This window comes from Corvus moneduloides, chromosome W (assembly GCF_009650955.1).
Source record: "Corvus moneduloides isolate bCorMon1 chromosome W, bCorMon1.pri, whole genome shotgun sequence".
Taxonomy (NCBI): Eukaryota; Metazoa; Chordata; class Aves; order Passeriformes; family Corvidae; genus Corvus; species Corvus moneduloides.
Window position 1 is genome coordinate 6,925,348 of NC_045510.1, and position 24,505 is coordinate 6,949,852.

Sequence of the window (24,505 nt, forward strand, 5' to 3'; positions counted from 1 at the left end):
GGGTGGAAAGTCCTCCTGATGTGCTCTGAGGTTGAAAGCAGTCCAGTAGAAAAGGGAGAAAATCTGAAATTCCGGGGAAGGAAAAGAAAAGTTCAACTCTCAGTCTCTCTCCAGAGAAAAAGAAGCTGAACCACTGGCCAAAAGCTGACTGGAAAGCCGCAAGCCGGGTGCCTCCTCCCTCCCCTGCCGCAGATGGAAAAAAAATGCTATCTCTGTGTGACCTTGAACAAGCTGCAAACTGCTTTGAAAAAGTTTTGCTCAGTTTTTTCCTTCCCCCTCTCAGGCTCAGTTTAGAGGCATAGAAAGGCACAAAGTTAATTCCTGGGCATAGGCCAGCGACATGGGATATACATCATAAAGTCACCCCAAGACACTAGACTACAGAAATAAGCTTCTCAAAAAATGATGAAGATACCATTGGAAAAAGTGAAAAAAAAAAAAGACACTTTTTGCAATCATCACATGGAAGATTTTCTCTTGACTCATTCAGGAATGGGACTCTGCATTTTTCCTTTAACATTTTTCTTCTGAAGAGTATTTTCTTTATTAGATTCTCCTAAAAAAAATTGTGCAGTAATATTTTTTAATGTCCGTTCCTTTTATAGTTTCCAATGGGACCAGGGTCACATGGACCTGTGAGTGGACTGGGTGGAATGGATTCACATCATATGAATGGATCATTAGGTAATAATTGTAAATGTTATGAGCATTGTGAATTCACAGTGACCAGTGCCACTTTCTATGACTGGTTCTCTAAGTTATGTGGGAGACTGTATGTTAAAATCTTTTAAAAGCTAATAAAGGCGTAAATATTAAGACACTTTTTAAGCATATGAATTGAATTATATAACACACCTATGAAAGACAAATACTGTATGTTATTTATATAGCATAGTATAATTTTAATCCAGTTGTTTCAAACCACTCTATAAGCATACCATCACAGTAATGTAGAACTGATGGTATAAGACCTATTTTTCTCTCTTTCTCTTCCTCTTTCAAAAACTTGACAAGTTGTCATGCTGGTCTGAGTTCTTATCAAGTACATGGAAGTAAGTTATTACATGTATATATGTGTTAAGCTGGTTTTAGCTTATATTTTGATATCCTTATTTGCTCTCTAATTAGCCTTCTGTCTGTTAAGTATTAGTTTTATTATTCCATCCCCATAAGCAGCTTCAGATAGTTGCCATTTTAGTGCACCAAGAAAGATCATGCATTCTTGTTAGGGCATACAAAGGCAGCAAGAATAGAGTACTTCCTGTCTTTTGACACTATGGCTTTCAAGAGACTCTTATCTAAGGGAGAAGCCTTCCACAATTCTATAAAACATGCATTGCTTTATCCCCTTACTATCCTAGGAAACTCTGCTCTTACTCTTTGTTGGATGAATGACACTTGAAAAGGATTAAAGCAATAATCTACAGCTAAATAAATTGCATTTATACCTTCTTCTTCCATACCTACAAGGTAAATAAATACCTTTGTCTTGGTTTGAAAGACAGGTGTCTGCTAAGGAAGGCAGGAGCCTCCCTTGGAATGGCAGATGCAACCCCCCTTCCCTCCGAGTTATTATAATTTTGAAATCAAGGGGCTTTTAGGCAAAGATGTGGGAAATAGGAATAACAGTTCTTTATTATTATATATCTATATGTGTATAACCAGTCAAACAAACAACAATAACTATGGCAGTAACAGCAAACAATCACAAACCCAGTGCCAGCCTTCTTGGCTGTCAGGCCCTTTCCCCTCGGGTGCAGTTCCGGTCGCAGCCGGCAGGGGCGCTGGCGGCTCCTCGTGAGCAGGGCAGGTGCGATGGTTCCCCCGCAGCTGCAGGGGGCGCTCCGGAGAGAGCTCGGGGAGCGCGCGGCACTGGTGGCCTGGGATCCCGGGAAGGGATGGAATGAAAGATTCAAAAACCGCTGGGCAGCCGATCCCGGTGTCTGGCCGGACCCTCGGGAACGGCAGTCTGGAACAGAAGGCTGGAATGGCAGAGACGAGCACAAATCCCGGGTGGCAGATGAGATGTATCCAAACGGGGAACCCCCTGGAGGTCTGGGCAGGCAGGGTGAGCAGGGCTACAACGTAGCGAAGGCTCGAAGCAACAGCGGGGCAGGGCGGCCACAGCCCGGCTCCCAGCAGGGCAGTGAAGGCAGGCTGGGGATCCTGGGGTTTTTCTCCACAGAAGGAAAAGCAGCTGACGAAAAACAGCCTCTCTCTCCTGCGTTCGGGGACCGACTAACCGCACACCCAGGTGAAACAAAAGAGTAGCCATATACACCCCACATGCAGTGGGTAGCTCTTTGTTTTTCTGAAGTACCCAGCAATTTGTCCCCCTAGCAGCACATAGGGGAAAATTCATTTAACAGAAAAAAAACTAGGAGAGCTCCTAAAACCCAAACATTATCCACCCCGAATTTTTACATACTAACATGTTACATGAAACTTAACCCTTTTAACCATATAAATACATGCATCACCTGAATTATATACATATATACATGCTGATACTGATACAAGTACAGAGCCATGGGTAGTTCACCCTAAAACAAGGTCCCCTTGCGGTATGCATCGGGTTTCTCCATCCCTTTGCATTACCCAGCAAGTGCAACCTGGTCTCTGAGCAAAAAAAGCCCCACGGATGGGTTTGTCTTTGCTCGAGGCAGAATTAACCCAAACAGTTTTTCCAAGCATACCTCTCATATGCACCACTGGAACCTTATCCCCCCTGTCTGTTGTTTGTAGGGGTTCGGATTGGGTGGGGCCTGCTCGGCTGGTGGAGCCTCGGGCGTTAGCTAACCAGGTGGCTCTTGCTAAATGCACCTCCCAGTTTTTGAAAGTCCCCCCACCCAGTGCCTTTAGGGTGGATTTCAACAATCCATTACACCGCTCAACCTTCCCAGCTGCTGGTGCATGGTAAGGGATGTGGTACGCCCACTCAATGCCATGTTCTCTAGCCCAGGTGTTTATAAGGCCGTTCTTGAAATGAGTCCCATTATCAGACTCGATTCTCTCAGGGGTGCCATGCCTCCAAAGGACTTGCTTTTCAAGGCCCAGGATGGTGTTACGGGCTGTAGTGTGAGGCACAGGGTAGGTCTCCAAGCCATCGTGTTGTGGCTTCTACCATTGTGAGCACATAGCGCTTGCCTTGGCGGGTTTGAGGCAGTGTGATGTAATCAATCTGCCAGGCCTCCCCATACTTGTATTTGGACCATCGCTCACCACACCACAGGGGCTTTACCCGCTTGGCCTGCTTGATCGCAGCACATGTCTCACAGTCATGGATAACCTGGGAGATACTGTCCATGGTTAGATCCACCCCTCGATCTCGTGCCCACCTATAGGTGGCATCTCTGCCCTGATGGCCTGAGGCATAATGGGCCCATCAAGCTAGAAACAACTCTCCTTTATGTTGCCAATTCAAGTCTATCTGTGACACCTCTATTTTCGCAGCCTGATCTACCTGTTTGTTGTTACGATGTTGTTCATTAGCCCGGCTCTTGGGGACGTGATGGACCTTCACGGATAGCTTCTCTACCCGAGTGGCAATGCCTTTCCACTCCTCAGTAGCCCAGATTGGTTTTCCTCTGCGCTGCCAGTTTGCCTTCTTCCACCTTTCCAGCCAACCCCACAGAGCATTAGCTACCATCCATGAATCAGTGTAGAGGTAGAGCTTTGGCCACTTCTCTCTTTCAGCTATATCCAGAGCTAATTGAACGGCTTTGAGTTCAGCAAATTGGCTCGATCCACCTTCTCCTTCAGTAGCCTGTGCAACTTGTCGTGTGGGGCTCCATACAGCGGCTTTCCATTTCCGGCTAGCGCCTACAATTCGGCAGGAACCATCAGTGAAGAGGGCGTATTGTCTTTCACTCTCTGGTAGCTCGTTATATGGTGGGGCTTCTTCGGCACGCGTCACCTGCTCCTCTTCTTCTTCAGAAGATAACCCAAATGTCTCACCTTCCGGCCAGTTCGTAATTATTTCCAAGATCCCAGGGAGACTTAGGTTTCCAATTCGGGCGTGCTGCATGATGAGGGCGATCCATTTGCTCCAAGTAGCGTCGGTGGCGTGATGCGTGGAAGGAACCTTTCCTTCGAACATCCACCCCAGCACCAGTAGTCGGGGTGCCAGGAGGAGTTGTGCCTCTGTGCCGATTACTTCTGAGGCAGCTTGGACTCCTTCATAAGCTGCCAGGATTTCCTTCTCTGTGGGAGTGTAGTTGGCTTCGGACCCTCTGTAGCTTCGGCTCCAGAATCCCAGTGGTCGGCCCCGAGTCTCACCAGGCACCTTCTGCCAGAGGCTCCAGGACAGACCATTGTTCCCGGCTGCAGAGTAGAGCACGTTCTTCACCTCTGGTCCTGTCCTGACTGGGCCAAGGGCTATGGCGTGAGCAATTTCTTGCTTGATCTGGGCAAAGGCTTGCTGCTGTTCAGGGCCCCAGTGGAAATGGTTCTTCTTGCGGGTAACCAGGTAGAGGGCTCACGATCTGGCTGTACTTGGGAATGTGCATTCTCTAAAAACCTATGGCACCTAGGAAAGCTTGTGTTTCCTTCTTGTTGTTTGGTAGAGACATCACAGTGATCTTATTGATGACCTCAGTGGGAATCTGACGCCGTCCATCTTGCCACTTTACTCCCAGGAACTGGATCTCTCGGGCAGGTCCCTTGACTTTGCTCTTCTTGATGGTGAAACCAGCTTCCAGGAGAATCCGGATTATTTTCTCTCCTTTCTCAAATACCTCTGATGCTGTGTTCCCACACACAATGATGTCATCAATGTACTGCGGATGTTCTGGAGCCTCACCCTCTTCCACTGCAGTCTGGATCAGTCCATGGCAGGTGGTGGGACTGTGCTTCCACCCCTGGGGCAGTTGGTTCCAGGTGTACTGCACACCCCTCCAGGTGAAGGCAAACTGAGGCCTGCACTCTGCTGCCAAAGGAAAGCAGAAAAATGCATTAGCAATGTCAATAGTGGCATACCACTTCGCTGCTTGGACTCCAGCTCGTACTGAAGTTCCAACGTCTGGCACAGCAGCACTCAATGGTGGAGTCACTTCATTCAAGCCACGATAGTCCACAGTCAATCTCCATTCCCCGTCAGACTTGCGCACAGGCCAGATGGGGCTGTTGAAGTGTGAGTGGGTCTTGCTGACCACCCCTTGGCTCTCCAGCTCACAGATCATCTTGTGGATGGGGATCACAGCATCTCGATTTGTCTGATACTGCCGGCGGTGCACTCTCGAGGTAGCAATTGGCACTCGTTGCTCTTCCACTTTCAGGAGCCCAACTACAGAGGGATTTTCTGATAGTCCAGGCAGGGTGTTCAATTGCCTAATGCCCTCTGCCTCCACAGCAGCAATCCCAAATGCCCACCTGAGTCCTTTCGGGTCTTTGTAATAGCCATTCCAGAGGAAGTCTATGCCCAGAATACATGGGGCCTCTGGGCCAGTCACAATCGGATGCTTTTGCCACTCCTTCCCAGTCAGGCTCACCTCAGCTTCCAACAGGGTCAACTGCTGTGATCCCCCAGTCACCCCAGCGATAGAGACAGGTTCTGCCCCCACATGTCCCGATGGCATTAAAGTACACTGTGCCCCAGTATCAACTAACACATCATATTTCTGTGGCTCTGATGTGCCAGGCCATTGAATCCACACCGTGCAGAAAACGCGGTTCTCCCGTGCCTCTCCCTGGCTAGAGGCAGGGCCCCTCTAGCCCTGGTTATCATTCATTCCCTGGGCGTACATGCTCGAGGTACCTTCAAGGGGATCCGACATATCATCCTCCCTTCTGTAATACCTGGCAGCTCGGTCACGGGAGGCTGAGGCTACTTTCACCTTAGCGGAATTTAGCGGGGGGGGTCCCGGGTGCAGGGGAACCAGCCGGAGACATGATGCGAACACCGATACGATTTGAGCATCGTGCTCCAGTTTTATTGTTTACCTCCACCAAGTTATACTTTGCAAAGTTCATGCCCCTTTCCCACAAGAAAGCCTCTAAGCAGCGGGGGAGCTGACCAGTGTATACCTTTTCCCAAGGCTGTTCAAGTCTGCCGGCTAGCAGGTTCCTTGCAAGCCTATCTTCAGCCTGAGGCCTCTTCAGGGGTACTTCTGAAACAGCCCTGGGATGCCCAAGCTCTCCTGGGGTATCCTATGCCCCAGTTCCACAAGGAATTCCTCTACATATCCCCCATTTTCCTTTTCGGCAACCCAGCTCTGGTCGATGATTTTTCGCAGCCCCGCTTTAAGGCAAGAAAAAATACACCCAAGTACTATTAAGCCTAATATAACTACAAATAGCAATTGGCAGCCTTCTACTACCAAGGTACGCAGCCATCCGGAGATACCCAGACTCTTAAGCCAATCTCCAATAGGGTCGTCTGTCTCCTGAAGGTTGTGTAGGCCCCTCTGGAGGTCAGAGAGGTGCTTGTGAATTGAGACAGAGTGGTCAGAAAGGTTCATACAGCACATACCCTGGAAATCTTCACATCCGTGGCCGTGAGCTAATAGTAGAAAATCAATGGCTGCCCGATTTTGTAATACTGCATGCCTAACACTAGTAACATGTGCGCTTAGCTCATCAAGCATCTGTGAAGTTATGTTTAACTCATCCCTCGCCCGGCAAGAAGGTTTATGCAAAATAGCATGAGCCCTGGCTGCTGAAGCACCAGGTACAAACATAGATGCTAGCCAAATTATGCCACAACTCCAAAAGACAGGCTCTTCATTTCTTTTACATTGGAGCTCATGGATTGAAAGCCACACCCTGGTTTTAGTGTAGTGGGTGATATTTAAGAGTTGATGCAGGCTTGGATGGAACAGGGTGAGTTTCCCTAAGTGGCACGGTCCCCCATGTGGGCTGGCTGGAACTCCATTGCACGTGCGGTCCCTGCATATTAAGAACGTACCACTGGGGAGTCGCTTCGAGGCTTGACCTGTGAGGTTGATTAGGGGGTAAATTGCTTTGGACTCGTAGTTTCTCAGAAACCAGTCTGCAAGAGGGTCAACAGTGGCCCAAAGGCGCCTATTGACATTTAATTGACTGGTAGTGAGAGGCTCGAATGTCACGTAACCATCCCCAGTGTTCCGGTTGGGCCAAATTTAGAAATATATCCTCTGAGAGAAGGCACAACCACCCCTCCCCCACCCGGTTCGGGAAAAATAAATTTTCCTCAAAGGAAAGTGAAGGAGATAAAATTACTTATTTACCAAACACACGGGAAAAGGAAAATAATGCTAAATAATAAAATCTCTCGCTGTGGAGAAAAAACCTGGGAAAGTGTTAGAGTCCTCCCTTTGGTATCCTCGGAGCTGGGGCTTGGCCCAGGGCCAGGCGCTCTGTGCCCGGTGGAAAGTCCTCCTGATGTGCTCTGAGGTTGAAAACAGTCCAGTAGAAAAGGGAGAAAATCTGAAATTCCAGGGAAGGAAAAGCAAAGTTCAACTCAGTCTCTCTCCAGAGAAAAAGAAACTGTAAAAAAACTGGCCAAAAGCTGACTGGAAAGCAGCAAGCCAGGTGCCTCCTCCCTCCCCTGCTGCAGTTGGGGAAAAAAACACTGCTATCTCTGTGTGACCTTGAACAAGCTGCAAACTGCTTTGAAAAAGTTTTGCTCAGTTTTTCCTTCCCCCTCTCAGGCTCAGTTAAGAGGCATAGAAAGGAACAAAGTTAATTTCTGGGCATAGGGCAGCGACATGGGATACACATCATAAAGTCACCCCAAGACACCCAGTTTGGTTTGTGGAACCCAGTAGATCTAACTCTTCTGGTGTCCCCATGGTGACATTGATGCTTTTCAAGAATGCACCTTGCCAGCAGGCACGCTGCTGCGCAGGCTTGAGTCTGATCAGCCCTGAACAATTGCCATTGCCTGTGGCGTTCCCTATCAGGGAGCTATTGTTTAGCATCCCTCGGAAGTCTTGCGGGTTAAAATATGGAACCCCGATTAAACAGGTGCGAAATGGGTCCCCTGGCATGGCCAGGCTCAAACACATGGAGTCTTGCCCCGTTAATTCAGCTAGGGTGACCCACATGTTTTGTCTCTTTTGGATTGCTGTCAACATTGTGTGGGACCCGGTTAGGATGCTTACGAGAAGCAAACCTCTCAGAATGTTTGCGGGTCCAGCGCTGCTTTGTTGCTTCCCAGTGCTCAGGGGCCACCATATGCTGCCACAGGACACGAACCTGTGTGCTACTCTCTCACCCTAACACTGCAACACTCCGTACTGCCTTTACTCGATTTAAATGGGAGGACAGCCAATTGAAAATGTCCGCCAATGCCCTTGTCTCAGGACAGTCAAAAAACAATTCCCCACTCTGTGTCTGGTGCTATACGCAAGAATCTACGCAACTCCCCTTCTTGGTTCCGCCTTTGGAGAGTGTTCCCCGACACCCACCACAAGTCACTAGCAACCACCCAAGGCAGCCGTTACATTCGCCCCAGGGTCTCGCTATTTCCCCCTGCTATGGAGAGTGGTGGATCTGGCAAGTTCTCAGCCCCTTCACTTAGCCGCATCTGCAGCCTCTCCCAAGGCTTCTCGGGATGGAGCTCCCGGAGTTCCAGCTATTGTAGTAGTGGCGCCACATTCCTCAGGAGCCGATGCTGACTGCGCCTTCTCTCTTCGGGGTCCTGTATGCGTAGCACGGCACCACTTGCTGGGCACCCCTCTGGTCAGTGCTGCGGCGATGATTGTCCCTGTTGTTGCAGGACATTCTGCAGATGTCGGGTGGAGTCGCGGGAGACAAGCCTCACGGCATTGTGGTCAGCAAGTCTCGTTTATTGTAATAATCTACACATACTTATAGTACTACTAATTAGCTCATACATATTGCAAAAGCTGAGCTCCTTATTGGTGGGAGCTATTCCATGAGATCACTGTGGTCTTATCTTTTCTCTTCCATATGGTTTCTTTCAACTTACTTATCTGGACTCACATCCTGTTGTTTATACAACTCCTTGCACAAGGATTTAGTATCCTTGCCAAGTCTGCATCTTTACTAATCCCGCTATGTCATCATGACCTTTGCTTTTTAGCCATTCTTCAGAAAGACTCTCAACACTTCCCCCGTTTTCTTTTTGCATGATCATAGTCATATTGACTGACTTCAAAATTAAATTTTTTTACACGACATTATACAGCTAAGCATAAGTAAACCAAGCAAAACAATTATTAGCAATAGCATTAAAGATTTGATCACACTTTTCATCCATCCTTCTAAGCCCATCCACTCTGTAAGTCCTTCTAATCCGAAAAATCCGGAGTCCTTTTTTATCTTTTGGGAGTGTTCAATCAAATTCTTAATTTCGGCGTGGATGGACTTAGAATGATCCTCAAGATCCATGCAGCACATTCCTTCAAAGTCTTCACAGCCATGGCCGTGGGCTAAGAGTAAAAAATCTATAGCTGCTCTATTCTGAAGCAGGGCGTGCTGGACTGAACTCAGGTCTTCTGCAAGTTCAGACAACACTCGGCTGGTACCGTTTGCTTGTTTAACTACCCAACATGTCAGTTTTTCTAAGTGACGATGGGCTCGTGCCGCAGCTGCACCAGGAACAAAAAGGGAGGTAAAAAGCACTTCTAATTTGCTCCATAACGTGAGGTCATCCTCACATTTAGATGTTATAGTTTCTGCTAAAGACCTTTTCCATCGTATTCGGTGTGTAGCATTAGGATGGTGCTGTGGAAGTGCAAGACTCAGTTGGCCAAAGGTACAGGGCCCACCTACAGGCTTGGATGGGATACCTGACCAGGCACGATTCCCACAAATTAGGAAAAACCCTCTGGGTAACTTTCGAGGGAAAAACGTTCCAGGGGCTGCAAGAGATCGATTTCTCACGGTAACGTTGCACCATTCTAAGTCCCACTGTGAAGCATTGCCAACAGGATTAATCAAGGTGGGGCTGGATGTATTCATTTGACAGCCACTAAGGCTGCCCTCTTGGCATAAATTGCGTGAACTATTAATATAGATACAGGCTGTAGCGTTAAGGGAATCAACTAGTTCTATTTCTTGTGGCTCAGGGCCCACCGGGAGTTTATCATCCCAGATATCATAGTCTAGTAGGCCATGAGTAATATTTTTTGTGGAATTCAACTGCCAAATAGGTTTGAGCTGCTTCTGGGTCTCGATTACAAAGTTGTGCCATGTATTATCTGTTAGTGGTACTCCAACTAAGCATGTTAAAAATGGAGTACTGGGTGTGGCTAAGGAGGCACAGAATGTTGTGGTGTTTAATTCGCGTGCCAAGGAGACCCAGATATTATCTCCAGGGTCAAACACCTTAGGAGGGTAGGGAAGGTTGTGACCCATTACTGAGCCTGCGATTAGCAGCACAATGCTTAAACCGCCGGCAAACATGATCCCACTTTCTTGGTTCAACTTGCCACTGAATGGGGACCCCGATATTTAATTGGCAGGAGGATTGCAAAACTACAGAGTAACTATCTGCTAAGATCTTTTTTGCTAAATGCTGTACTGACCACGCCAATTCTCTTAGTCTCAGATCTTCAAGATTTTCAACTAATTGCAAACTGTCAATGATATTTTTGCCTGTGAGTTGTACTAGTGCTCCTTGAGCCGTCTCACGGTGCCAGTGAAAACTGCAAGACTGACACCAAAACCCTTCTGATAGATGTCGCTGGTGGACCCACCACTGTAAATTACAACCTCCGCAAAACAATCTTACCCACGCCTTATGATCACTACAATTACATGCAAAGCAAGCAGATTGGCAAAAGCGTAAAAAGTGTCTCTGCAGATGTGGAAGGAGATGATCCTCTATCTCCTGTTCAGATTCCACAAGGAAGGTAACGCGAAACTGTTGCTCAACTTCCTGCAGGATTTGTGAGATCTTCCTCTGTACTCTTCTCGCTTTCCTCTGTTGTGGGTTGCTCATCAGTGACAACAGGCTTAGTCCATTTAGCTGGAACCCATAGGGGACAGTTGGCACAAAGTAGGTGAGTTTTTCATCCCTTGTGGCAATACAGTCCATTCAAATCGCTTGGCTGGTTCTCCTTTATTCAGGGCACGTAAGGTAAAGGCAAAGCGCTTGGTGTCATCTGGATGCAATGGAATAGTAAAAAAGCAGTCCTTGAGATCTATAATTAAAAGAGGCCAGTTTTGGGGCAACATAGCCGGATTGGGGAGACCAGGTTGTAGCGCCCCCATAAATTCCATTTGTTGATTTACTGCACGGAGGTCCTGTAGAAGGCGAAACGCACCAGACTTCTTGCGTATGACAAAAATAGGAGTATTCCAAGGACTGACGGATGTGACCGGGTGTCTCACAGCGATGACACTTCATGGGCCACCTGGAGCTGGGCGGGGACGTGCTGCTGCCGCTTGGAGAGGAGCAAGGGCTGCCATAACTTGATTTTGAGAGCTGATAGCCTGTTCTTTAAGCCCTTCACCTAATTTTTCTAAGGCTTGTGCTAAAAATAGTTGCGAGCCGGTGGGCATGGTCGCAGCTTTTTCTAAAAGTTGCTGGACAGTCCAATCCCCTGGGGTGGAAGTAATAAGGGCACGGGTGGCCTGATTGCCATTTTGTAAAAGGCATTGCTTAAGCAACGGGTCATGCATATGCTCTTGAACCCCAGCTTTTGAAATGGCTTCCATAACTTTGTCAACAAAAGAGCCTAGAGACTCCTCTCTGCCTTGTTTGATGCTCATATACATCGAGATCCCACCTGGGGCTCGGACTTTATCCATGGCTTTCTTAGCAACTGCCATAGCTTCCCGTAGCTTGGCAGGTCCTAGTGCCGCTTGAGCTTCTACTCTCATGTGATCCCCTTCACCCATGAGCTCAGCTACTGTAACACCTGTCAAGGGATCTGCCGCTGGCCTGGGGACAGCAGCAGTAATAGCGGCTTCCTCCCTCCAGCGAGCTTCAAAAAGCAGTCGCTGATGCGGGGTATACATAAGCTTAGTAATGCCTTTAATGTCAGCAGGAAGAAGGGTAAAAGCGTTAAAAATATAATCAAGCATCTGTTTAACTGGTTCACTGGTTACACCGTAATTCCCCACCGTTGCTCGGAGCTGAACTAACAGCTTCCAATCAAGATTAGTCACCTGTGCAACACTGCCGCCCCCTTGTGGATTCGGGACAAATAAAACAGGGAACGCCACGCTGTCTTGTGCAGCCACTAGCATGTCAGAATCACCCTTTTGTAAGCCGTCACGAGCAATCGCAGCCCAGAGTTCTCTATGGCCCCCAGCCATGGCCTCCGCGAGGTCAGACTCTGCCCCAGGGACAGGCTCAGGGCTAACAAAGGGGTTTCGCGAACGAGAACAGTCCGGCGGAGACGGGTGAGGCAAGGGCGGTGGAGGAGCAGGCTGCGGCAGCTCCCGACCCGGCTCAAGCGGCGGGGGGGGGGGGGGGGGGGGGGCTGCGGCGGAGCAGGCTGCGGCAGCTCCCCGCCCGGCTCGAGCGGCGGGGGGGGGCTGCGGCGGAGCAGGCTGCAGCAAGGAAGGCGTAGGAGGAGTAGGAGGTGGGGGGAGGGGAGGTGCGGAAGGCGACTCAGAGGCAATAGCCTCAGGCGGCACATGAACCGTAGCAAAGGTAGGGGGATTAGGTGGGCCAGAGAAAACAGAGGCACTGTGATCGCCGTAATGACGGTTCCGATCTTGAGCAATCTTAATTTTTTCTGCCGCTTTTTTCTCTGCCTGTACCATTAAAAGTTCATTGTGGACAACTCTCCATAGTTTAGAAATCTTTTTAGCTGGCTTATCGTCATCTAAGACAAGATCTCAAAGTTTATCCCCATACGCGCGCCACTGACTTAATTCATGAATGGAGTGGGGGTCAGTGAAAAAACTATAAGAGCGCGCATGCGTTAAAAGAACGGGGAGGTTTTTGTCAAGATCAATTCCTTTAAAGTTACGCTTAAGTAAAAAAGCTTTAAAAAGCTCATATGCTGCTTGCCTTTCCATACTTACGGTACCGTTGCTAGCTCTCCAGGCTTCGGCAGCACGTATCGGCGAGCCCGCCTGTGCGGTCGCTCGGGCGCGGAGGTGATAGGCACGACGTGGCTGGGTGCTGCGTTTTTGCCGTACGCAACCTCTTTCGCCGTCCCTCTAGCTGCAGGACCCGAACCCAACGCAACTCCCCCATCGCATAAGGCAACATCTTCTGTTCGGGCGCCAGATGTCGGGTGGAGTCGCGGGAGACAAGCCTCACGGCATTGTGGTCAGCAAGTCTCGTTTATTGTAATAATCTACACATACTTATAGTACTACTAATTAGCTCATACATATTGCAAAAGCTGAGCTCCTTATTGGTGGGAGCTATTCCATGAGATCACTGTGGTCTTATCTTTTCTCTTCCATATGGTTTCTTTCAACTTACTTATCTGGACTCACATCCTGTTGTTTATACAACTCCTTGCACAAGGATTTAGTATCCTTGCCAAGTCTGCATCTTTACTAATCCCGCTATGTCATCATGACCTTTGCTTTTTAGCCATTCTTCAGAAAGACTCTCAACATGCAGCGTTGCGGTAAAGGCAGCTGTTTGAGATGACTGTTCCACACAGGTAGCACGCACGAGCATCTCGTCTACTCCTGCTCCCTGGGGCAGCGTGGCAAGAATTTTCTTAGTTTGCCTATTAGCATTTTCAAAGGCAAGTGTTCGTAACATTTGCTCTTGGAGCTCTTCAGAGAGCTCAGTTGCATCCTTCAAGGCTGCTGACAGACGGTCAATGAACTGACCATATGGCTCTGACAGCCCCTGTCGGACTGCTGCATACGGGGGAGACTTCTTCTTTTCAGGTACTGACAACAAGGCTTTGTGGGCCAAAGTCTGTGACAACTGATGAATGACTATGGGCATGATCAGCTGTGTCACCGTCGCTCCATAAGCCCCGCTCCCAGTTAGCATGTCAGCTTGGATCGCATACAGTGGGTCTTGTGTGTCACCTTGGTGTTTGCTAGCTTCTTCTTATGCTAGCTGCTTCCACGTTCACTCCCAGAGCAGGAACTGTGAAGGGGTTAATAACAACTGTGTGATGCTGATGCAATCATTTGGACACAGGACATCTGCTGTAAAGATAAACTGCAGGATGCTCCATGCAGCTTCAGACCGTAAGCCATGCGTGGTGACTGTTTGCTTTGCTTGCTGCAAGATCTTCCAGTCATGGGGTTCCCACTTTGCAGTGTCCCCTTGTATCTGTACAGGGCAAGCGAGGGCATCCACTGCTTGCCAATCACCCTTCAATGATTGCATCACGGATAACTCCATTCCATCTCCTTCGCAATGGGTCAGTCCTCCCCGTCAGGGCTGATGGAAACGATGGCTGCACCTCTCCTCGTGGGAAGGGAGGGGCTGTAGGCACTGTGCCCGATTCTCCCGACGGGAACGTAGGAGCTCTGGGTGCTAACTTGACCGGTGGGGCCACTGGACGCCACGGCGCTGATGGTGTAATATCACAAGCCTTGGATTCCAGCGCGTCCTGCCGTGTAGATAATTCATCAAGCCTTTTGATTAATTCTTGCATCATCTCTCGGTGCTTCTCCTCCTCTTGGGGCTGACCCCCGGCTGCTCTGGCTGGCTCTGGCTCTGCAGGTGACGAAACCGCAGAGGCTGCTTCTCCGTCAGATGTTGCTCCACTGTCCGGCAGAGGGGGATTACGCTCTGCCGCTTTCGGCTGGGAGTTAGGACCGCTCGTTTCCGCCGCTGCTTTCGGCCGGACCTAGGACCGCCCGTTTCTCCTTTGCCCACCTGTGCCTGAGTCGGGCAGCTTTCCTTCTGCCTTACTGCAGAGTTACTGGTCTCCAGGTTAAACTGAGAGCTTTAGCTTCTTTAGCTTCCTTTCCACCCTCAATCGTGGACAACCACAATTCGTTCCCTACTTCACACCACGCTTTGGTCGAAAACAAAAGCGAAGTGTAACTCAATAATCCATGTTCCCGGGCCCACGTAACGAGGGCATTCAGATCTCGGTCTTTCACAATCTCGCCTCTCTTAGAGAGAATACTAGCTAGGAATCGAGTCCCCACCTCGCAATCCATAGCTTCTTACTTGCGGGTATTCACGTGGCCGCGCGAAATTGTGGTCTTCGGCCACTCGGCTTTGAGGTTTAGCCCCCAGCTTTACTCGGCTTTTTGGGGCTTATCCTCTGGCCTTCTATTCGGCTTTGAGACTGGGCCCCCGGCTTTACTCGGCTTTGGGGCCACCCGCTCTGAATTCCCCAGGCTCCAGCACTGATAATATGATGATTCGGAGTCTTATCGCCTTTAAGGAAACCTGCATGAAGCAAAACTCACTCGGGTCCCTGTTTGGGCGCCAGGTTTAGAGGGGGGGGGTCCCGGGTGCAGGGGAACCAGCCGGAGACACGACACGAACACCGATACGATTTGAGCATTGTGCTCCAGTTTTATTGTTTACCTCCACCAAGTTATACTTTGCAAAGTTCACGCCCCTTTCCCACAAGAAAGCCTCTAAGCAGCGGGGGAGCTGACTAGTGTATACCTTTTCCCAAGGCTGTTCAAGTCTGCCGGCTAGCAGGTTCCTTGCAAGCCTATCTTCAGCCTGAGGCCTCTTCAGGGGTACTTCTGCAACAGCCCTGGGATGCCCAAGCTCTCCTGGAGTATCTCATGCCCCCGTTCCACAAGGAATTCCTCTAGAGCAGAACCCCCTCGGTTAGTGCCTCCCTCCTTGAGTTCACGCACCCATGCTGCCAGGACAGAAGTGGGTTTCCCATCCCACCTTCTCATGTCTTCTCCATGCTCGCACAAAAAAACCTACAGCTCAGCTCGTGGGGTGTACCCTCTCTCTCTAGCTGGGGGGGCGACAGGCTCTGACTTGGGGGCCTGTGACTCACACTGGTGCCACACTGATCTTCCTCATCTCCTCCTTCATCTCCTCTTTGAGGTCTTGGACCACAGCAGAGACATGAGCTTTCAGCGGACTGTCATAATTCCTGAGCTTGTTGGCAACAGAGCCCACTGTTTCTCGGTTATTGTCAGTATCAATCGTTGCAATGAAGGTGGTGTATTGCGGTGGCCCTAGCCTTGCCAGGTTCCACATCATCTGTCCTGTGCACCTGACCTTATCGGGGTCATTATCATGCTGTCCATCCTTCCCAAAGAGTACCTCTAATACTGCCACCTCTCTTAGCTGCTGGATCCCTTCCTTGAGTGTCTTCCACTGCATTCTATGATGGTAGTCCTGCATTCTTTCTTTGTGAATGAACCTTTCTCTCACACTCCTTAAGAGCCGCTCCCAGAGAGAAAGGGGCCCTGGCTCCCTCACAAATATCTGGTCCACACCTGGGTCCTGGGTCAACAATCCCAGATACCTTGCCTCACCACTATCCAGTTGCACACTTGTGCCCATAAGGTCCCAAACCCGAAGCAGCCAGGTGGTATAAGGCTCACGCCCCCTTCGCACAATGTCTTTTCGCGTACTACGGAGACTGTGGTACGACAGGGACTTAGTGATGATTTCTGTCTCTGGCTCTCCTGCTGGTTGTGAGGGCCCTGGTTCCCCATCATCATTAACTGGTCGTACTGATTTGGTCTTACACTTCCTCCTTTGCACAGGGGCGACTGCTGCTGGCTGTGCTTGTCCTTGTGGTTCAGCTGAAACCTGGACGGTTGTAACATCTGTGGGTTCCACTGCTGCACCATCAGACTCACCCTCTTTGGGGCAGGGAGAGGGTTTTTCACTAGCTGAGGAGGTGTATTCCCTTAGCACTTTGCATATCTCCTGGCGCACCTGGCCCATCTCCTGGCATATCTCCTGGCGCATCTCCTGCATCCCCTTCACCAGTACTCCCACCCAGTTTGGGTAGTCCATTTCTGAGGTGGGCTGTTGGGCGGTATCAGGCTGTGGGGCAGGGTCAGGCTGTGGGGCAGGATCTCTAGTGTCTGGGGCCGTGTCAGGTTCTGGGGCAGGATCAGGCTCTGGGGTAGGATCTCTAGGCTCTGGGGCCCCTGTCTGGGTAGTTATCCAAGCCAATCTCAACTTATCCCTGAGTGCTAAATAGAGTAGGCCTACCAGCACCAGTTGGTTAGTACTCCAAGGGAATCTAAACCCTTCGAAAATTGGTGGGGTGGGCCCAAAGAACTGGTTAAGGGGTTGGGAGAAAACTTCTCTTAGTGTCATTTCCTCACAGAAGGTACCATTTTTAACATAACTCCAAACACATGCACTTAGTGTGTGATAGCCCTTTATCCATGTACCCACATTCCGGAGGAAGTTAAAAGCCCATGAATTCCTCACCTTCTCGACCCATAGTGCAAACTGGATAACAGCAATGGCAGCCTTAGTCAGAGGACCCATGTTTAGGTAAGGAGCTGCAAAGGGGAAGAATATAGCCACGACCACCTGCCACCCGAATCAGGGTAAACTAGACCACATAGTGCTGCCTAACAAGGTTCCTATATCCAGTACACAAAATTAAGTTATCCAGGAAATGTTATTCCTTTTTCACCCTTCTCTTAATGCCCTCAGGCCCCATGGTTGGGCGCCAAGATCTGTCTTGGTTTGAAAGACAGGTGTCTGCTAAGGAAGGCAGGAGCCTCCCTTGGAATGGCAGATGCAACCCCCCTTCCCTCCGAGTTATTATAATTTTGAAATCAAGGGGCTTTTAGGCAAAGATGTGGGAAATAGGAATAACAGTTCTTTACTATTATATATCTATATGTGTATAACCAGTCAAACAAACAACAATAACTACGGCAGTAACAGCAAACAATCACAGACCCAGTGCCAGCCTTCTTGGCTGTCAGGCCCTTTCCCCTCGGGTGCAGTTCCGGTCGCAGCCGGCAGGGGTGCTGGCGGCTCCCGGTGAGCAGGGCAGGTGCAATGGTTCCCCCGCGGCTGCAGGGGGCGCTCCGGAGAGAGCTCGGGGAGCGCGCGGCACTGGTGGCCTGGGATCCCGGGAAGGGATGGAACAAAAAAGCTTCACAAACCGCTGGGCAGCCGATCCCGGTGTCTGGCCGGACCCTCGGGAACGGCAATCTGGAATGGCAGGCTGGAACAGCAGGGATGAGCACAAATCCCTGGTGGCAGATGAGATGTATCCAATCGGGGAACCCCCTGGAGGTCTGGGCAGGCAGGGTGAGCAGGGCTACAACGTAGCGAAGGCTCGAAGCAACAGCGGGGCAGGGTGGCCACAGCCCGGCTCCCAGCAGGGCAGTGAAGGCGGGCTGGGGATGCTGGGATTTTTCTCTGCAGAAGGAAAAGCAGCCAACGAAAAACAGCCTCTCTCTCCTGCGTTCGGGGACCGACTAACTGCACACTCAGGTGAAACAAAAGAGTAGCCATATGCACCCCACCTGCAGTGGGTAGCTCTTTGTTTTTCTGAAGTACCCAGCAATTTGTCCCCCTAGCAACACATAGCGGAAAATTCCTTTAACAGAAAAAAAACTAGGAAAACTCCTAAAACCCCAACAACCTTTTATTTATTTGTACTTATACCATAACACTAAGTCACTAACTCTGAATACAGTTTCTGTATTCTGTTTTTCACTTCTATCTGCACCAGAGTGTCATTCACACAGGCAACAATGGAGGGAACATCAGTCTGCAAATACTTCAGATCTCTTTCCTCCTCTGTCCCCACTCTTGATCAGCAAGGTTCTCTTTTACATCTGGGAGCTGGCCCTGTAACACAGGGCACCTGCAATGCTGCTGAATACAAGTTAAATATATGATGGGAAATCAGAAGCCATGCTATCACTGTTCCCCTGCTTCTATCCATAGTACCATGGTGGATGGAAAATTCGTACAGTTATAGCCTAGAAGCTGGAGCCTGTGAGACAGCAAGTATAAAAAGGTAAGAAAAAGAGAAAAATTGGAAAAGGCTATGCCAAGATGAGAAAAAGCGAAACCATCAAAACTCACTTAAGAGATATATTCTGGGCAATTAAAATCCAAAAAAAATGCCTATGACTTCCAATAGAATTGTCTTTTTTTCTTGACAAACAGGTCTCTGAAATTCCTGTATTAATTTGAGTAAGGCCCTCTTGTGAGTTTATAGCTTTTCTTTAAATATTACAATTCTAAAATGGATTGTTGATTTAATTAATAATGATGCACATAATACTCAAGTAAATAAAACCCTGTAAATTATAATTGCATCTTTTCCTGTCACTTATTATAGCCCAAGAATTATTTCTCAGCTAAAATAAAAATTACAATTGAAACAGTTACAGATGGATTTTATATGTATGTAGTTGGTTAGTTATTTTCTCTAGTGAAAATTATGTCATTTCATCAAATTAAAAACAACTGTTTTATAAGGTTAATTTCTAAAATGAAACCTGAATTCTTTTAGGAATGCAAGACTCCTGCATTCAGTTCCATGCTGCAGTAGGCAGTTATGTCTCATAATCATAAGCATAAATTGGTCAAACTGCATCTTGAATTTCTCTAGCTTCTTTGACCAGAACCCTTCTACTAGGTATCTGTTCATGCCTCTTATGGTTAGAAACAAATCTTTTTATGATTTCCACCAAAAGTTTTCCATTTATCCATGACAAAAAGACTATTCCTCTTCCTAATGTTTATGTATCTGGTGTATATATACAGAGAAATCATATTCCTTCTCAGCCTTAATTTTCCTGGCTAAGTATACCAAGCTCCAGCTATAGTCCCCTCCTAGAACTTTATTTTCTTGATTTTTTTCCTTTGACACTATTTCAGTTTGAATTTGTCTTTCCTGAAAATAGGTGACCATAATTGTTTAGTCTGTTGTGGCTAGAAATGCTTTCCTTGATACATCCATCTGTCTCGGTTTGAAAGACAAGTGTCTGCTAAGGAAGGCAGGAGCCTCCCTTGGAATGGAAAATGTAACCCCCTTCCCTCTGAATTATTATAATTTTGAAATTAAGGGGCTTTCAGGCCAAGATATGAGAACTAGGAATAACAGTTCTTTACTAGTATGTATAACAAGGCAATAGTACAGAAACACTGGCTTAACCCTGACAGAGTCAGGATACGACCTGACACCCTGCCGGGCAGGGTGGTGGTAGCAGTCCGATTAAGTGGTGGCTGCAGTCCTCTTGGGGTGATAGATACGGTTCTGTTGAAGCAGTGATCCTGTAGAAGGGTCTGGTCTTCCTCTGAAGGTCCAGTGGTGGTTATGTAGCTCTTGTCCTCTGGGAATCCAGTAGGTAGAGCTGACTGTGATGTTTCAAACCTCAGATTATATCCAGGTAAGAATGCTTGGTTCCTCCCCCTGGGCGGAACATCTCTCAATGGGATGATGTAATTTTATGAGTCATGCAGTGAGGCTAGATGGCCCATTAACAGAAGATATCTCCCGGACCAAGTTACCAGGGAAGAGATAAAGAACCCTGCCTCACCTGGTTTCAACAGATGGTGATAGAATACATACTTTTGACTACATCTTACATTATAACCTAAGACACCATCCTTAAATTATGTTTCATTTATTCTTGGCTTCAACCAAGTGAGAGCTACAGCATATGATAAAAATATTTTTTTTTAGTCTTGCAATCATAAGATTTAATTTTTTTTGTTTCTATTACACCAGTCCTCAGGATCACCTACTTTCTTTTGAAAGACATTATCATCAATATTTGTAATGCATCCAAAGTTGATGTCATTTTGGCCAATTTCAGTAGTAGGCCTCTGCTTCCAAGGGCAGACATTGATGAAACACCCCCCAACTGACCCTAGAGATATTTCATTATGATGCCTTTTTCAACCTAGAAATTTAACAACACACTTTCGAGATAATATTAGTATAGGAGGTAATATAAAGGTGGATCTTTATTGGAGGCCTCCAGGGGCAGTTATGGAAAAATGTCCACTGATGCAGTCCAGCACCTTAATTGTGCCTCCCCTGATGGGGGAGGCTTTTTAGAGTCTTTGCCAGGAGTCCGAGAGACGAAGGGGATTTCTGTATTTTCTCCGTCTTCAGGTTGTTTATTATATCTTATCAGTAATTCACATGCTGACAGCACAGCATGAAGCAGAGCAAAATACAAAAGGCAAAATGCAGGAAAGCTCAAGGCTTTTTAAAGGTAAACTAACCAATGGTCACTAAAAGCGTACAATATTTTTACTTTTCTGCCAATTATCTTGTCACATAGACAGGAACTGTGGAATTCTTTATCCAATCATCTCAAACTACTTCTACTGCAGAATATGGAGTAGTAGAAGAACAAGGTCTGGAGAACAACAACAATCCTCAATTTTGATGTTTTTTGCTTTTATCTATTTACTATATTAAGATGAAGCTGGTGGAAGGGAGTGGCCCCTGGCCTTCCCACTGGTGCCCAGCTGATGCATCTCCCATCGATTGTTCTCTCTGATCTCGGACCAAAACCAAACCGAATAGTTCAAGAAAAAAAGCCCCAAGGCTCCTCCCTCCCTCGGACCCACCTTAAAGCTACAGCAACCATTTCTGGGCATAGAGCAGATGATCAGGGAATAGAAAACCATCCCAAGACATCCTGTGAATCACAAACTGTATTGTCTCAAGTACTAGAAGAAAGCATAATTTTTGGAGAATAATTTTCACCTAGTTTGGTGATATTTTTTTTACTTTGCCTTTAGAAAAAGAAGCACTGCAGGTTATTTTTCTTCTTTAATTGAAGCCTAATATCTGTGAGGTATGCCCAGCCTCTGCCCTGGAGGGAGGCCTGCTGAGATAAGGAGATTGCACAACCTCCCAGCAGAATCCCCCTGGAAAAGGCAGCCACTTTTCAGTTACGGTGAGAGAGGACACAGACCCATGATCCTCTTGGAGACCCTATGCAGTGTTAATGCAGATCCTTTGTAACCCATTGGCTTTTATCCTCTCACACCCACCCCTGTACCCCTATAAGATCTAGCCCTCTGCCCCTGTGAGATCGGAGAGCTCGTCCCTAGCTTCCCTTAGCGGGGTGTGGGCTAATAAAGCTGCCTCATGCGGAACTGCTATACAAGCCTCTCATCTCTCTCCTCCTGGTCTGGCCTGGAGATTGCCTCGCAGAGCAAGAGCTGAAATCACTAGCTGAGAATCACTAAAGAGCTGTTAGCCTCTCTGCAAAGGCACTCCGGTGGCTGAGGGAAAACTACACGGACCCCGGGAAGACGGCTCCTCGCAGGACCATCTCTCTGGACCGGTTACGGTTTCCTGGGTCTGAGCTACAGACCCCACACCAGCTACCACATCTGGCGCCTGAACAGCCATTTGGACCCCGGACCATGGCTTCAGCTGCATCTTGACTAGCTTCAAGACAGAAACAGCCGTTCGTGCGCTGTTCCTCTGAAGACAAGATCTGCGTTATAGTAGACACTTTCCAAGGAGGATAGTTCGAGACCCTCGCCTCTCATTTAGGACAAAAACTCCTGAGGATCGAACTGGGCCAGACCACCTCTCAGCAGATGTTTTTTTTTTTTTTTTGGACTTCACCAGGAGCCAGCCACGCTAGAAGACGGGATTTGTAAGTTTAAAATCTGGGCTCCTCTTTTCGCGTGCATCTCTGTTTTCTAAGTCGTTTTTGCGTTTTTTGGTGTTTTTTCCTTTTTTCTGCTGAGGGAGGCACGGAGCTCAAAAAATGGGAAACAGGCAAGCTAAATCCTGCCTTTTCCAACCTGAGAGAGACTTATACTCCCTTCTCCTAAATCCCCTCCTTGAAACTGACTTTAAATTCTCTAAGGGTGTTCTTTCTAAGAAAAATCTTAAATCTTTCACTTTTTGGATATCTCGAAATTTTCCTGATGTCAGCAGAGATTCTATCCTTTCTGATCCATTCTGGGACAAAGTGGGAAAGAAGCTCTATTCTTTTCAAGCTTCGGGAGACCTTTCTGTCTCTCGGTTTATCCCTTTATTTCATATAATAGTTAAATCAATACGAAATATGTGTTGCGTTGCAAGCAACCCCCAGTCAAACCAGCCCCCACTTGCCCCTCCCCTCCTGTTATAAACATATATTATAGTATTGGCTTCTTGCAAAGTATTAAGGTAGATATTATATAATGTTAGAAATGCTTTTTGCTGTGTGGATGTAGTTTTCTCTCATTTTAGCAAGAATGTTAGCAAGTGTGAGCAAGTAAGATAACCTCCAATCGAGCAGAGGATGAGGCCCGAGAAGCTGCTAATCAACACTTTGTCCAGAGAACAAAAGGGCCCAAAGGCTACTCCGCCCGGAGAACAGGAGGCCAGGAGAGTCCGAGAGCCCTTATCACCGCTCTGCCCAGGGGGCAAAGAGGCCCAAAGCTGCAATCAGCCCTGACTGTCTGGAGAATTAAGAGATCCACCCTACCATCGACTCTTACCTAGCGGGCCCAACCCCAAGAATCAAAAGAAATAAAACCACAAGGCAGAAGACTACGCATGCTCTAAAAAGGCGGAACCAAGGAGTGGCCATGCAGAACAGTTCCTGGAAAAGTTTTAATATGAATAGAGAACAGACAGTAAAAATGGTATAAAAAGGACTCACCTCGAGCATCAGGTGTGCTCTTGGCAGAGCGCCAAGGCACCCGGCCATTATCCCTTTGCTTTATTTTCTGTGTCTCTTATTGTCTTTATATTAAACTCTTTAAATTCTAACAGGAGAGTGAACCTCGTTTTTCACAATTGGGGGCCTCGCCCAGGATCTACACCTCGCCTCTGAAAAGGGTGGGAGGATTCAAGAAGCAAAGGGTAAGGCGCCTCCCGCCCAAGTTGGCAGGACCCTTGCTTAGCATCCTCTGGCGCGGTTTGGTGGCAGCAGGGCAACACCCGGAGGACAAGAAAGACACAAAAATAAAGCAAATGAAAGAGAGCGCTCTCGACAAAAATCCCACAGACACTGGAAAAGCAACAGGACTGGTAAGTATTGTCCAAAGAAAAAGGGGGTGGTTATGGGAGATGAGTGTGTGTGAATGAGACACGGACTGGTTGCCCCAGATCTGCGAAGCGAGTGTGGCAGTCTCTGAGTGCTGCAGTTCCGTCTTGTTCGCGAGAACAGCGGCCAGCGAGGAGACGAAGCGAGAGATAAGAGGAGTAAAAGAATCTCCCGGGGGTGACTGGGATGGGGTCCCAGGGAAGGGGTTGCAAAGTGGGAGCCACCCCCCCCCCATATGCTGGGTTGAGGAAAACTCCAAGAGCACCCAGGGTCTAAAAGTACCCCAAGAGGAGTTGGGGTTGGATGCTAGCAGTGCTGGGTTGAGGGAAATCCAAGAGCACCCAGAATCCTAAGGATTATTTCATACCCATGGGTGGATACTAACAAGTGACTTGAAAGAGGTACCTTATTATTCTGTTGTGAGTAGGAATGAGTGAGTGAACAAATACTAAAAAGGAGTGAATGTGTGAATGAAAGACTGTGTAATTAGAAGTTAACTTTGTTTTTGGGGAGGTGGGCTGTAATAAATTTTTTTTGTTTCTTGTACTGTGAAAGGGTGGGTAGTACTTTACAGCAGTGAAGATTGGTGTTTTAAAGGAATGAATTAGTATTTCAAAGGGGGGGGGGGATAAATTGGTATTTTGAGTACGTTGGAATAGAGAACTCCTGGAAAAATGGGACAACTACCTAGTAAAATAAGTTCAAGGGTGCCAGAGGATATACCCCA

The 24,505-nt window shown here is 48.0% G+C and overlaps 1 long non-coding RNA gene across 1 annotated transcript; it reads right to left on the bottom strand.

Annotated features, from left to right (window-relative positions):
* Positions 1-298: 298 nt before the first annotated feature.
* Positions 299-24,237, bottom strand: LOC116437432. Its single transcript, XR_004237296.1, has 4 exons — positions 24,228-24,237; positions 23,281-23,290; positions 16,137-16,142; positions 299-373 (listed from the first exon to the last, which is right to left on the bottom strand). It is a non-coding gene; the product is annotated as an uncharacterized LOC116437432 (long non-coding RNA).
* Between the last annotated feature and the right edge of the window lie 268 nt (positions 24,238-24,505).